This window comes from Fukomys damarensis, unplaced genomic scaffold, assembly GCF_012274545.1.
Source record: "Fukomys damarensis isolate Sample0158 unplaced genomic scaffold, DMR_v1.0_HiC HiC_scaffold_22, whole genome shotgun sequence".
NCBI classification, from domain to species: Eukaryota; Metazoa; Chordata; class Mammalia; order Rodentia; family Bathyergidae; genus Fukomys; species Fukomys damarensis.
In genome coordinates, this window is record NW_022900934.1 from 1,205,163 (window position 1) to 1,218,968 (window position 13,806).

Below are 13,806 nucleotides of genomic sequence, written 5' to 3' on the forward strand. Positions count from 1 at the left end.
GCTGTACATTAAAATACAGGACTTCATAGGTTTTGTTACTTGAAGCAGAATAAATATCTACAGAGAGTTCTTGTCTCAGGTCTTCACTTGGCCTTAGCCCTGAGTTTGTCTGGGTGTGGGCCTGGGCCCCTGGGTCGGTCGCCTCAGAAGACCTGGGTCCTCCTTCCTGCTGGGCCAGTACCCAGCTCTGCACAAAGGGGGCAGTAACACATCTGACCCAGAGTTAGCTAGGGACCCACAGAGAGGCTCCACCTGCAAGTCGGTGAGCTGTCCCAGCAGGAAGATGAGGCTGCCACAGGAGCGCCAAGTCACTAAAGGTGATGTGGTTGGAGCAAGAGGTGATGAGATGGGGGGGTACTGAGCACGTGTCATTTTGGCATTAGTTTCACCCAAAACCAAGCCCTTGACCCCTGGCTTCTGCCCTTTATTTGTCAAAAACACGATCAGGTGGAGTTGGTAGCTCCTGGTGCCTACACACAGGCCTGCCCTTGAGCGCCATCTGCTGGTGACAGGCGAGTGCTCAGCTGCTGGGGAAGCACTTGCGTCCACAAGCCTGCACAGAAAATGTTGGGCTGTTTCATCCCGAGGTTTAGGCTCTGGCTGCCTTTTCCCCAACTGAGCTAACAGCAAATCAGACCTCAAAGCAAGGATAACAGGGAGGGGTTCTTCTGGGGCATAGGTGTCAGCCACCTGCAGACCACTACTGAAGACCCTGAAACTACCTCCATAATGTCCCATCACCTCAGAAAGGCCACATGCCGAATACCAGAGGACCACAAGGGCTCCTTCCTCGCTACCCGGGGAAGGTCGCTCTATAGCCAGCTTCCACATCAGAGAGTTTGTTAAAATACTAGAGCACAATTCTGCTGCCAATATGTGCTTGGCACAGTACCCAGCTACACAACATTGAAGCCATTTTTCACGTGTGGATTGCCTTTGAGTAGTTTCACCCAAATCTCTGGAGAAATACTATGTGCTCCCCTTTAATGCAATCCTTAATGCACACCTGCATTACTGGGTCTCGTTCAGCCCACCCGCAAGTCCTGTGGAAACCCTCTCCCACTGCCAAGCCATCCACACTGCCCCAACCTCCCTCCCAGACCAGTTCTGCTGGCTCCAGCCACCAGCTCCTTCGTCAGATGTCATTCAGCATGTGTGGGTGTGCTACACTGTGCTTGGTCTTCTAGAAATGTGGAGTCCAGCTCCATCCAGCACGCTTCTGGCTGGGATACAGCCAGACCCCCAGCGGCTGTGACTAATTAGTAAAAGGAAACCCAAACCGAGCTGTAAGTTTATACTCCCAACCCTAACCCTAACTTCTAATTTTCTTTTTGCCTTTATAAACGCCTCGTGTTGTGAATATGATGTCTATTTCCAGTTTCCCCTGAGGAGTATGTTTGGTTGTTGTTTTCGTTGCTGGGATTGCACCACCAAGGGCCTTGCCCATGCTAGGCTGCATCCCCAGACCTGTTATTTTGGGAGAGCATCTTTATGGCTTGGAATTTGTGATTCTCTTTCCATACCCTTAGAGTAGGTTTACGCGTGTACACTACCATCTCTGGCTGGTTTCTGAACCCCTGAAGTAGGTATTGGGAGCAAGGGATTTAGCCACGACCACAGGGAGGTCCTGAGGTGACTGTGACAGCTTCATGTGGATGCTGAGGTCTGAGTGGTCCCTGTCCCTTTAAAGGGAGATGGAATGTTTGCCTTTTGTCCTGGGTCACTAGGGATCCCACAGGGAGAGGAGCCACAGCTGGAGCTACGCTGAACGCTGAGGTCTGAGTGGTCCCTGTCCCTTTAAAGGGAGATGGAATGTTTGCCCTTTGTCCTGGGTCACTAGGGAACCCAAAGGGAGAGGAGGGACAGTTGGAGCCAGGCAGAGGAAGAGGTAAGAGGTGAGCTGTGCTCAGGAGTGTGGGCTGTGGGGCCAACATGGTGGAAAAGAAATATTCTGGAAGTGGCTGGAAAGAGGAGTGCTGAGTGTGTGTTCAGACTGGAGCTGCCTGCTACGGTTCCTGGGAGACACAGAGCCTGGAAGAAAGCTTCTGGTATATTTGTGTAAACCCATGTAACACCGAGCAACTTTTCTGTGTGTTACCCATCACCACACTGCACTGTACTTATATTCTCAGCTTCCAAAAGTTAAAGAAGCAAACTTATAAGAATGTGTGCTACTTCATTTATTTCACCTAAGGTCGGGCAAATTTCTCATGCCATTGTGAAGGAAAGGTTTGGCTACCCTGCTTTTCACTGGTTTGACTGCTTGTGTGGGGCGGTGGAGGAGGGGAGACTCCAGGCCTGTGTGCAGAGGTGGGTGGGGCCATGTCATTGGGTCTCAGCTCTGTTCTGAGGCCCGGCCCCTTGTCCTGTGCAGTTTTGAGTGGGTGCTGCCCAAAGAACCACACTCTCCTTTCTGCATAGCACCCTATTCCTGTGGCCTGTGGTACCACCAGTAACCAGCAGTGCCTCAGCCCACTCCCAGCCGTCAGCCTTCCAGTGTGAGGAGACCCCTGAAATATAGTCTGCCAGGCTGAAGCCCAGATGGTGGAATTTGCACACAGAGGCAGACCTGGCAGCAAGGGTTTCATCTGAAGCCATGGCCCAGACCGCTTCTGAGGCAACTTGTAGCCTTTACTGATGCAGACACAGCCGTATCTGTGCCCATGCTGTGGTGGGTCCCCTGGTCTCCCAACTTGTGAACTGGGCCTTCCTTGCAGAAAGGAGGTCCACTATTTGCAAGTTTTCTGCTCTTTCTGGTACATGGGAAGTGGTCACTAGAGTGGTGGTTAGGGAGCAGTCACTGACTTGTAAATCCCGGTCACACTGCAAGGGTCGCTGCAGGCCTGCTGACCCTGTGAGGGTTTTTGGGCTCAGAGACACAGAGCCTTGAAGAAAGTCTCCGGCAGGAGGCTGTTTTGTGTGGGTGCCAGAGAGATACCCAGGCACTGCTGGTGACCTCAGCTTAGGCAACCCCTTGATCTCCCTCCCTAGACTCCCATCCAGCGTGCAGCCTGCGGGACAAGCACTGTCCATGCACGCACCCGGACTGCGGCAGCCTGCCTGATGCTCTCACACGGCACTGTGATGTAACTGGTTTTCCCCACATGGACAGGATTGTGTTCTGCCTGGGAGGTTTCACCTGTTTTCTCTTGAGGTTTTTAAGCACTGTTGTTAGTGAAAGCACCAGGTGGTCAGCTCCTGAGGCTGAGAAAATTTCAGCTCTGGAGTTGTGTGCGTGGGCCTCGTTGTGTCCTCGGCATCTGCTTCTTGGTGTAAAAGGGTTGTCTCCCAAGAGACCCGTCCAGGACGGGGCACAGCCTCCAGGTCTTCAGGGTTGGTGTGGACGGGAGCAGGACTTGTCCATTTTCCCTCTCTCAAACAACTTTTAACATTTGCATTTTACCAGAAATCCGCTTGGAGTTCCAAAAAGTGCTGTTCTAAAGCTACGTGTTTCTGATTAGCGGAAATTTCTCCTTCAGTGTTACAGCTCAGGTCATTAGCTGGCTGGCTGAGGTAAAAGGTGTAAAGGAAGTATATGATCCAGCCCCTTTCTGTTTGGGGAGAGGATGGCCATTATCATAAATGCTGCTGGCAGTCCTGGCTTATGCTTTTCTGAGTTTTAAGATTTTTGAACTCTTACCTGAATGCATCTTGGTGATGCCTGGGGAGTACTTCTGAGGTTTCCGGCGAGTGTGCTGGATAACAGCTCTCAGTACACACGTGTCCATCCTCGTCTCACGCAGCGTCCTTGTGCTCTGCTCTGCAGCCCCCAGGGACCACAGGAGAGTGAAGGACAGAGCGGTGGGAGCAGCCGTGGGCCCAAAGGAAACAGCCCTTCCGGGCTCCTCGGTGGGCAGAGCACCTTCGTCCAGAAGTCTCGTTCCTAAGAAGCCTCGTCCTTTCCCTAACACGACAGGAGCCAAGCTGGCCCTTCAGAAGTCACCCTCAGACTTCAGAGGCCCTGTCCTCGAGGGGACCTGGCTCTGGGACGCCCCAGCAGTCACCTCAGCTGCCAGGCAGGCAGGACCAAAGCCGGTTCCGCTGGCAAGCGATTCCAAGAAGTCACCGTGCTCTGCAGCTCTGATGGGAGCCACGAGGAGACCTGTGGTGACTTCGGCCCCTGGACGCCTCAGGGCTGTGGGTCCTGCCCCGTCACAGCCAGAGTCACAAATTCGGTAAATTATTAGACGCTCCTTGAAGGAGATTCTGAAGAAAAGGTGGGCTGTTCTCCTCCGTCTTGTAATGTGTAGAGGGGAAGATCTTCCCGTCACAGTGTGATTTCAGGGTTGTCCTGCTCTTTACAAACTAACAATCGCAACCATGAGTGATTTATCTGGCCCCCTGTTTTCATTCTGTTCAGAGTTTGTGACAGTGGTGACTTAATCAGGACTGAAAATGAGGCAGGAAAACCTGGCCTCCGCCTTGAGGAGGAGGCGTCTAACTTGTCCCGAGTTACAGACAAACGCCACAGGAGTGAACACCGCAGCGTCTCACTCCAGCTCAAGGACCCTGAAAGTCAGGTGTGTGCATCAGGCGGGAGCCCTCCTGGCGCAGAAGTGATGAGCCGCCTGGTTTCTGCTGGCTGAGATTCACACGAAACAGCAGACACCTCGGGCGAGACGTGTGTGTCCGTTCAGGACCCTTCCCTGTCCTGCCTCCCTGGGTTTCCTGTGTGGATCTCATCGGCCCCTGCTGCTCTCCACTGGATGAGACTTTCAAAAGTAAAAAAAAAAAAAAAGCTTGCATCACTGAAATAAATTCCACTTGCTCTTTAGCTATTACCCTTTTTTTTAAAGTTCTGATTAAATTCAGCTTGCTAAGATGCTATTTTATTTTATATTTTATCTTGTGGTGCCAGAGACTGAACCATGAGATGCTGAGCTACAAACCCAGCAAGCCCTCATCTCCCTAAATCACTCAGGCTGGCCTTGAACTTCTGATCCTCCTGCCTCATCCTGCCAAGTAGCAGGAATTACAGGAATGTGCCACTATGCATGGCTTAATTTAAAAAATCTTAATCTTTTTAAAAATGTTCAATCTTAAATTTTGAACAGACTTGCACTCTCCCTGGTTTCTGAGCAGCAAGGCGGCAGGGTCTCAGTGGCCTCCCTGAAGGTAATGGCTGATAAGAGGTGCTAATCCCATAAGCGCTTCCAGGGGAGTCAGATCCTGGCTGTCCCCAGGGCCAGGAGCAGCAGATTTTAGCCTAATCTTAGTGGGGGCGACCATGAAAGCCTCCCTGGGGATGTCCCTATCCCACAGTGCTGTGTAACACGCCTTAGCACCTCTCTGAGTAACAGTGGGCTGGGACGTCAGGCATGTGAGGAAAACTGTGCAGTCCAGTCCCGTTCTGGGTCAGACATAACACAGGTGGTAAGGTGTAGTTGGTCAAGCTTTTCATCTGTGCCAGTAACAAACAAGAGGAGATTAAAGGATCAAGGCTCTCACTTAGAACCCGGTATGCAGCTCCGGTGTTCTGAAAGAGCGCCACTCAGTACTCACCTGACACACCAGTCATACATCATTCTGCTGGAGGAACAGGGACGGCAGGCCCCGCTCCAACGGCTGTGACACAGGCTGAGGAGTCCCCACCTCACTGGCGGGATGGGCCATCCTTCCAGGGGCTGCTGGTCTAGAGAGGCATGGCAGTCACTCTCAGGGGGCTGCTGGCCAGGAGTGGTCCCAGGGACTGAATTTCCCCACTGGCTTCATCAGGATTTGACTCAGGGCAGGTTGGTGGCCGCTGGGCGTAGATAGAGCCTCTTGTTCAGTTCTCTTGGCTCCTCAGTCTCCTCTCCCGTATCTTACACACGGTGATTACTGGGAGCCTGAGGGCCTGCTGCCACTTTCTGTAATTTCCTCGTGACATCAGGGGCAGACTAAGAAATAAAATGCTCGCCAGAGTTTGTTCCCCTGAGTGTTTGGATCTATGTTAGTGTATTTTTCAAGGGCCTGCATTGATCTACCTTAAAGTGTGGTTTTTATTTGGTTCCCTAACCTTATCAGTCACAATGAAACTGTTGTGTATTTTTTCATTCCTTCTGCAAGTGTTCCAATGATACGGTGCCCCCTCTCTGGATGACCTGCTGAGAGGTTCCAATGGGGATCGTCATTAAGGACAGCAGTTTTCCCTATCTGAAAAATATGTTTAGGATTGTGGATACTAGAATGTCTGAAGCTCCCTTACAGCCAGAGAAAGTCTTTGTTTTTTCTCTGTTGTGAGGCAGTGAGAGAGTAGTATTTGTGTCTCCCCACCAACTCTGGGTCAGATGAAACACCAATGTTATTTTTCTTAATCTTCTTGGTAAAATGGCTTGGTCCCCTGAAAAGTGACAGAATTCTTCTCTACAAAAAATTTAAGTTTTTCTAGAAAAAGAAACATGTACTTTTTTTTGTTTGTTTGTTGTTTCGTTTTTGTACCAGGGCTTAAACCCAGAGCTTTCACACTGAGGTCCATCCCTAGCCCTTTAAAAAAAAAAATGTTTTTTGAGATAGCGTCTCACTAAATGGCTAAATTGCTCAGGCAAGGCTTGAACTTGCAACCTTCCTGCCTTAGACAGGGGCCCCACACCCCACGCATAGTGGCTCCATCTCCCTCTGCCACTTCCCTCAGAGGTAGCAAGCAGGGCAGAACTTGACAGGAGGCTCTGCTCCAGGTGCCACCAAGGCTTGGTCAACTGGAGAGGAGGCCACAGAGCAAATGGGTGTCATCTGAGGCAAGGCTTTGGTCTCTGGAACAGAAATTGGTCTTGGAGTTGGACTGAAGAGAGTCGAGGTGGCCTCTGGGGATACTTCTCAGACCAGTGACAAAGCAAGGCATAGACAGGCAGACGCGGGCCTCTGGGCATCTGAGAGCTCAGAGAAGTCAGGGGAAACAGGCCCAGCTGTCAGGTCTCAGGGTGCTCACGGCAGCTATCATTTTCATTGTTCCTGGGAAGCACGCAAATTCGGCAAGCCTTTCTTAAGCCCTTATCTTAATAAATGGCCATAAATGTGTGCACAAGGAATTTCACCGTTTACTTTCCTTTCTGCAAAACAAGTCTAACTGAAGGATCTTATTGTATTTCAGGGACCCATTTAGAGGCCAGATTTCTCCTTCTCCAAGCTTGTACTGGGGCCAGGACACATTACAGAAGTTTAACTTCTTAGATTTTCCTCCTTAATTCAACTTAGCCCAGTACTGTATGATGCACTCTGATGAGGAGACACCTGAGATACTCTTTGTAGCTCTTGCCCTTGGTGTGAATTAACTGCTGCCCGGTTCTTGGTTCTGACTCATTGAAAGTGACCCTTTGATATGATATATTGCAGTATACAGGGCCACTCAATCCAGAACACGGTGATTCCCTCTTGCTGGAGATCAGGTAGGGGTTTCAGGAGATGAGCTCTCTTCTGGGAGCTGCTCTCCTTTGCAAAGCTTGTGGCCAGTCAGATGTTTAATTAAACAAACCAGCTTGTGGAAAGAAGAACTAGAAAGAGTTCTACCACCTCTATGTGATCACAGCCATCGCGTGGGGAGCCAAACACTACCAGAGAAACGAAAGAGATGAAAGAATACAGCAGGTTTAAGACACAAGGTTATTAAGATATGTGGGGAAAACAAACCTTTACACCAAGCAGCATTAATTTTCAGCAGTGCCAGTAAGCCATGTTTTCTGAATCAATTTATTTAAACAATCCAGCAGATCTTTTTTAAATTCTAAATTTCTATAGACCCTTGCAAAGTTTGGCCTCTCTGCAATCATGGCAACAAGAGCTAATATAGATAAACTGGAAAGTTTTGGTGGGCTCATGATCCATTTTTTTTCTTGGAATGGTGGCAAACAGTCTGAGGGAGAAATTTGGGAAAAAGAGAGAAATAGGATATATTTAAAATTGGAGATGAATGCTGGGCGTGGTGGCACACGCCTATACTCCCAGTACTAGGAAGGCTGAAGCAGGAGGATTGTTGTGAGTTTGAGGCCAGCCTGGAGTAGACACAGTGAGTTCAAGGCCAGTTTGAACTACATAGTGAGATCCTGTCACAAACAAACAAGCAGACAAATAATTGGCAATGAAGATTCCTTTTATAAACACAGAAAATCTAGACTTTCAAATGACATACAACTGAGGTGATGAGCAATAAACCCAAGGAACTGTGAGCCACAAAGAACATTAAAAAGGCGTATTCCAATTCCAGGGTGGTCAGGAACAGAGCCAAAGTATTCCCAAGAACTACAGGAGGGTCACCAGCACTTGAAATACTCAACCAGATTTCCCTTATCCAATAGAGAAATTGCCTGGACAACAGGGATCATCGTGACATTCTCAGATGCCAAGGGGAATCATGGGTACTGGGAGAGATGGAGTGGTAAGCCTATGGGGCTCACTACTCACTAGGTGATGGGGTCACATACAGCAATTGACCTATGTAAATGGCTCTTTTCTAAAAATCCCAGATGGGCCGGCCCCTCGTGAGGTTTCAAAAAGTCTGTCACTGGCTTTATGAGTTCTTTGACTCATGAGAGATGAAAATCAAGCATGGCCAATGGGAATTACCAAAGAAAGAGTTTATTAGAATCACACACAAGACCCATACAGCAGCCCTGTAGCCAGGGCACAGTGAGATTAGATATATTTTTTTCATAGAAATATTAACATATTTTTGATCAGGTCTCTGAGGCAGAGGTATCTCATACAGGCTCAGAACCCTCTGTGTTATTTTCTATTTTAAGCAAAAAATGAGGCAAGAGACACAGATAGGCTTGATACCTTTCTGGTTATGCCTATAATAATGGAGTGGGAGGTGGAGGACACAGTCAGGCTCACGACTTTGCTAACTCTACCTCACACAAAGAAGTGGCTGAGGCTGGTGTAAGTCGCTGTCTCCAGAGGGATATTTTCTTCCCTGACGAACACTCATCATACCTGTCACCAGCTGTCACAATTGCCTTTTTTTACCGCCTTAATGTCCACAGAGCCAGATGTTCATGTTTTATGTCTCAGTATGACACCATTCAAAACTGCCACCCCTAAGAAGGCCACTCTAAACAGAAAGCAAGAAGACACTGTAGGGGCCAGAGGTCCTTGTTTCCAATATGAGCCAAACTGGACCTCACCTTGATTTCATTTTCTCTTCTAAGCAGCACCATCTAGAAACACAGAATTCTGGATCCCACTCAGAATCTGCTTTGCAGCAAGAACCCCAGGAGAGGTTGTGCGTGGGATGAGCCGTGCTAGTGTCATGTTTGGAATCTTCTTGCTGTCTCGGTCAGTTCCCTCATAGTTGAGACACAGACACTCAGAACTTAAAGAGAGGTTTGTTCTGCTTTGGTTCAGGGGTCTCAGTCCACTTGTGGCTGGCAGACGCCCAGGCAGCAGCGGCGTGGTGGAAGAGCCTGGCAGAGGGAAGCTGCTCAGATCCTGGCAGCCAGGAAGCAGAGAGGGGAGGAAGGAGCCAGGGAGGAGACTTGTTCTTCCATGCAACACTCTCAGTGGCCCATCTCCTCCAACCAGACCCCTTTCCCTAGCAACACATTCAGTTCTGAACACTCAGTGGGTTAATCCAATGTTGGGGGTCCCAAAGGGAGAGGGACTTATTTAGAAAGGAAAGACACAAAACAGGAGGCACAGGGGGTCAGAGCTTTAAGGAGATAAGAAAAACTTACTTATTTACTTACTTACTCACTTATTTATTTTTGGTACCAGGGATTGTGCTCAGGACGTTGCACTTGCAAGGCAGGCAGCAGCATCACTGAGCTAAATCCCCAGGCCAACAAACTTTATTTTTCTCAGCCAGCTTTTAAGCAATTAGAAACGGAGTGTGTGCATTCACCTTCTTGTCAGAACAGTGCACTTCTAAACTACTAACAGAGTTCTAATGGAAACAGCAAGAAATCATCTATGAAGGACAGTAAACGTCTGAGACCAGAGCTCTCAAGGGAATAGCAAGAAATCATCTACTAAAGGCCGAAAACAGCTGGGACCCTGCATGTGGGAATCCGGGAGGTTATCTTTAACCTCATGTTACTAGCACTTCCTAATAACGCAGAGTAATGCAAATGCACAGGTTCAACCAGAGTTCACATGTCGGGAGACAGCTCCTTCATCTCCCCCTTTTCTTTTATTTAAATGCAGCGTAAGCCTAACATGATCTGATTGTTTAAACGAATTTTCAATTTTTTCACACGCAGAAGTATCTTTTAAGAACAATAATACAAATAATCATCCGTACCACAAATGTACTATGTGTTAAACTTTGGACAAAGCCTCTGGGATTGAGGCCCTGTAGCTCCTCAGCCATCCCTTTTGCCAATCCCTCTAATGTAATAGAGGGCAATTTTTTATCAAACATGTCCAAGATCTCCTGCTGGAGAGTATTTATATCTAAGCTAATATTTCCTTTAATATCTGGTAAATGATATTTGATGAAATCCCATGTTTATTGAGTCTCATTATATTTATGTGTTGTCACACAATAATTGGTAATAATCCAATCACACTTTAACATGAAGTCTTTTCGGAGATCGACCAGGTGATCTTCTAGCCATTTCACAGTTTCCCAATTTTAGTTTTGAATTCTTGGTCAATTTGAGTTTGTATTTACCATAATTTATGATATTTTTTGTCCTATTATTTACACAGTCATGTGTTTCAATGGTGGTTTGGAGCACAATGCCCACTGTAGTTGTTGTGGCAATGGCAATAAATCCTATGATAGCAGCAACAATCCACTCAATAAATCTTTTTTTATATAATTTTTGCATAATTTTAATCATTAATCCTGACATAGGACTTTTTTTCCATGGCTGAATCAAATTTATGGGCAGCCACATGTGCTTTCTAGCTTTTAAAATTAAAATGCTCAGGTCAAATTAATATTTTGACTGGTATTTAAACAAGTGTATAGTTTGTACTCACTACATTCAACACTTCTTAAAGTCTCATTAAATTGTAATTCCCCCACAGTGAGAACAAAGGGTAACCTAATACATGCTGTTAAATAAATGGATTATAAGGAAACCAGTAATCAGCTGTCCTGGTGTCCCTCATTCAGAGCCCATTATTTCCCCATGAGGGATTTATTAGGGGGTTAAAAAAAAGCAAATTATGAAAGTCTTTTTTTTTTTGTACCTGGTATCAAATTCAAGACCTTGCACTTGTCAGACAGGCACAGTGCCACTGAGCTACATCCCCGGCCCTAGAAAAGTAAATTCCAACACTGCATACATAGTATAATATGTTTATTCAAAGAAAAGAGACTACAAAATAAATCAGTAAACACTCCAAAGATAAATTGTGTCTAAACCATAATAGAATGAGGGAAAGATCCATGGTTTCCTTCAAAGAAAATGATGCCTGAGCTCTCAGGCCTCAAATATCCTAATTCATATACAAAAATGGACAGCAATGATTGAGACAGGGATTCAGGAAAGGCAGACACAGTAACTATTTCAGAGAGCAAATGTAAGTCTTTTAAACAATGTGTGTTATATGATGCTATTTAAAGTGCCTTAGGTAGTTCAGACTTAATGCAACCCCTGTCAAAATATCAAAATCATTTCTCACAGAGCTAGAGAAAGCAATCCTAAAATTTATATGGAATCAGAAGAGACCCAGAATAGAAAAAGCAATCCTGGGGAATAAACGCAAAACAGGTAGCATCACAATCCCAGACTTGAAGTTATATATAAAGCTACAGTAATTAAAACAGCACAGTACTGGCACAAAAACAGGTATGTGGATCAATGGCACAGAATAGAAGAAGCAGAAAGAACCTCAGGCAATACAGCTACCTGATCTTCGACAAAGGAGCCAAAAACATACTGGAGGAAAGATAGCCTCTTTAATAAATGATGCTGGGAAAATTGGGTATCTACATTCAGAAAATTCATTCCAGACTCATTTATCTCACCATGTACTAAGCTAAAAATCAAAATGGATCAAAGATATAAATGTTAAAACAGAAAAAAAACCTGTTGGAAGATAAAATAGGTGCAATTCTTGAAGACCGGTGTAGGCAAAGGCTTTCTGAACAGAACCCCAATGCCCAAGAAATAATACCAAGAATTAACAAATGGGATCATATAAAATTCTACATAGTAAAATAAACAACAGAGTGAAGAGACAATCTATAGAATGGGAAAAAACTCTGCCAGCCATTCCATGGACAGAGGACTAACATCAAGAATACATAAATAACTCAAAAAATAAGACTCCTCAGATAAAAGACCCAATCAAAAAATGGGCAGCCAAATTGATGCTTCTCAGAAGAAATACAAATGGCCAATAAAAAAGTTCTATTACTGGTCATCAGAAAATGGAAATCAAAACTACACTGAGATACGATCTTATTCCAGAAAGAATGGCTATCATATCATTAAAAAAAATCTAATAATAACAAATGCTGGAACTCTACCATATTGTTGGTGGGAATGTAAACTAGTACAACTAGTATGGAAATCAGTGCAGAGATTCCTCAAAACTCTAAAAAGTAGAAATTCCACTTGACCAAGGTGTTCCCCTCATAGGAATCTTCCTAAGAGAGTTAAAATCATATTACGGTGACACATGCACACTCATATTTATAGCAGCACAATTTATAACAGCTAGCTCTCAGAAACAGTGTATATGTCTATCAGCAGATAAATGGATACAGAAAATACGGTGTTTGTACACAATGGAGTATTGCATTGCCATGCAGAAAAATAAACTTGAGGCATTCATAACTAAATGGATGCAACTTTAAAATGTCATTTAATTCAAGATCATAAGATCTAGATCCATGTACATTCATAAAAATTCAATCATTAATACACACACACACACGCACACACACACACACACACACAGAAAACAAATAGGAAGTACAGAGAAGTTCAAATTATTCTGTTTTTTCAAAAATATTTCAATATACTGTATTGTTAATTTCATTTATACTAATAGTTTATCTTAGGTTGTTGAAGTTTTTGTTATTACCTGGTGTTTTGTGTAAGACCTAAAGTCTCACTTCCACTTCACGGAGTGTGAACAGCCGAAAGGCCTCCACGATGCTGGGCCCTAACACCCAGCGAGGCTCCGGGAACACGACGGAGAACCGAGAAGCCCAGGAAGGAACACACCAAGCTAGATGGTAAATAGACCTTTTATTATTCTGGCCAGACAGCACTCCCGGAGCCAGGTGGCTCAGAGAGGCAACTGCTCAGGGGCTGAGGTACTTTTTATAAGGTTTTACTAAACAAAGAGTCAGGGAATTCACAGAACAAGACTGCAAACACATTGCTTATCTTATGCAGGAAATGTTCTACGGTCACCTTTTGTCAAACCATTTGCCCCTGGGTGGGCTGTTAGCCAAGGTAGCAATTAGCATATGAAGAAGCACAGTCTGGCCTATTAGCATGGAGTCACTTTAGCCTATTCAAGTCTTACATTTTGTAAGAATCCTTTTATGTCTTGTACTGAGTAACTACTTTGAAGATAACAATCCACAGAGTAATAACTATTATTCTATTTGATTAGGAAAATTGTTTTATTTTTTAATAAAAAAAGGCAAGCGAGCCTCCGTGGGCGTCGCTAGTGCAGGTAGGGGCGCGGCGCCGGAAGGGGATGTAGCCAGGCGGAGGCGGGACCAAACATCGCGAGGAGCGTGGGGGCATGGCCGGAAGGGGCGTAGCCCGTCAGAAGTGTGACTGAGATTCGGGCAGGCCGGGCAGTCGGCAGCAGGCAGGTAGATCGGGAAGCGGACGGGCCCAGAGGCCAAGAGAAGAGAGAGCGTGGTGGGGCACAGAGGGCAGGCCCGCTGCAGGACGGAGCGTGGTCGGACGTGGC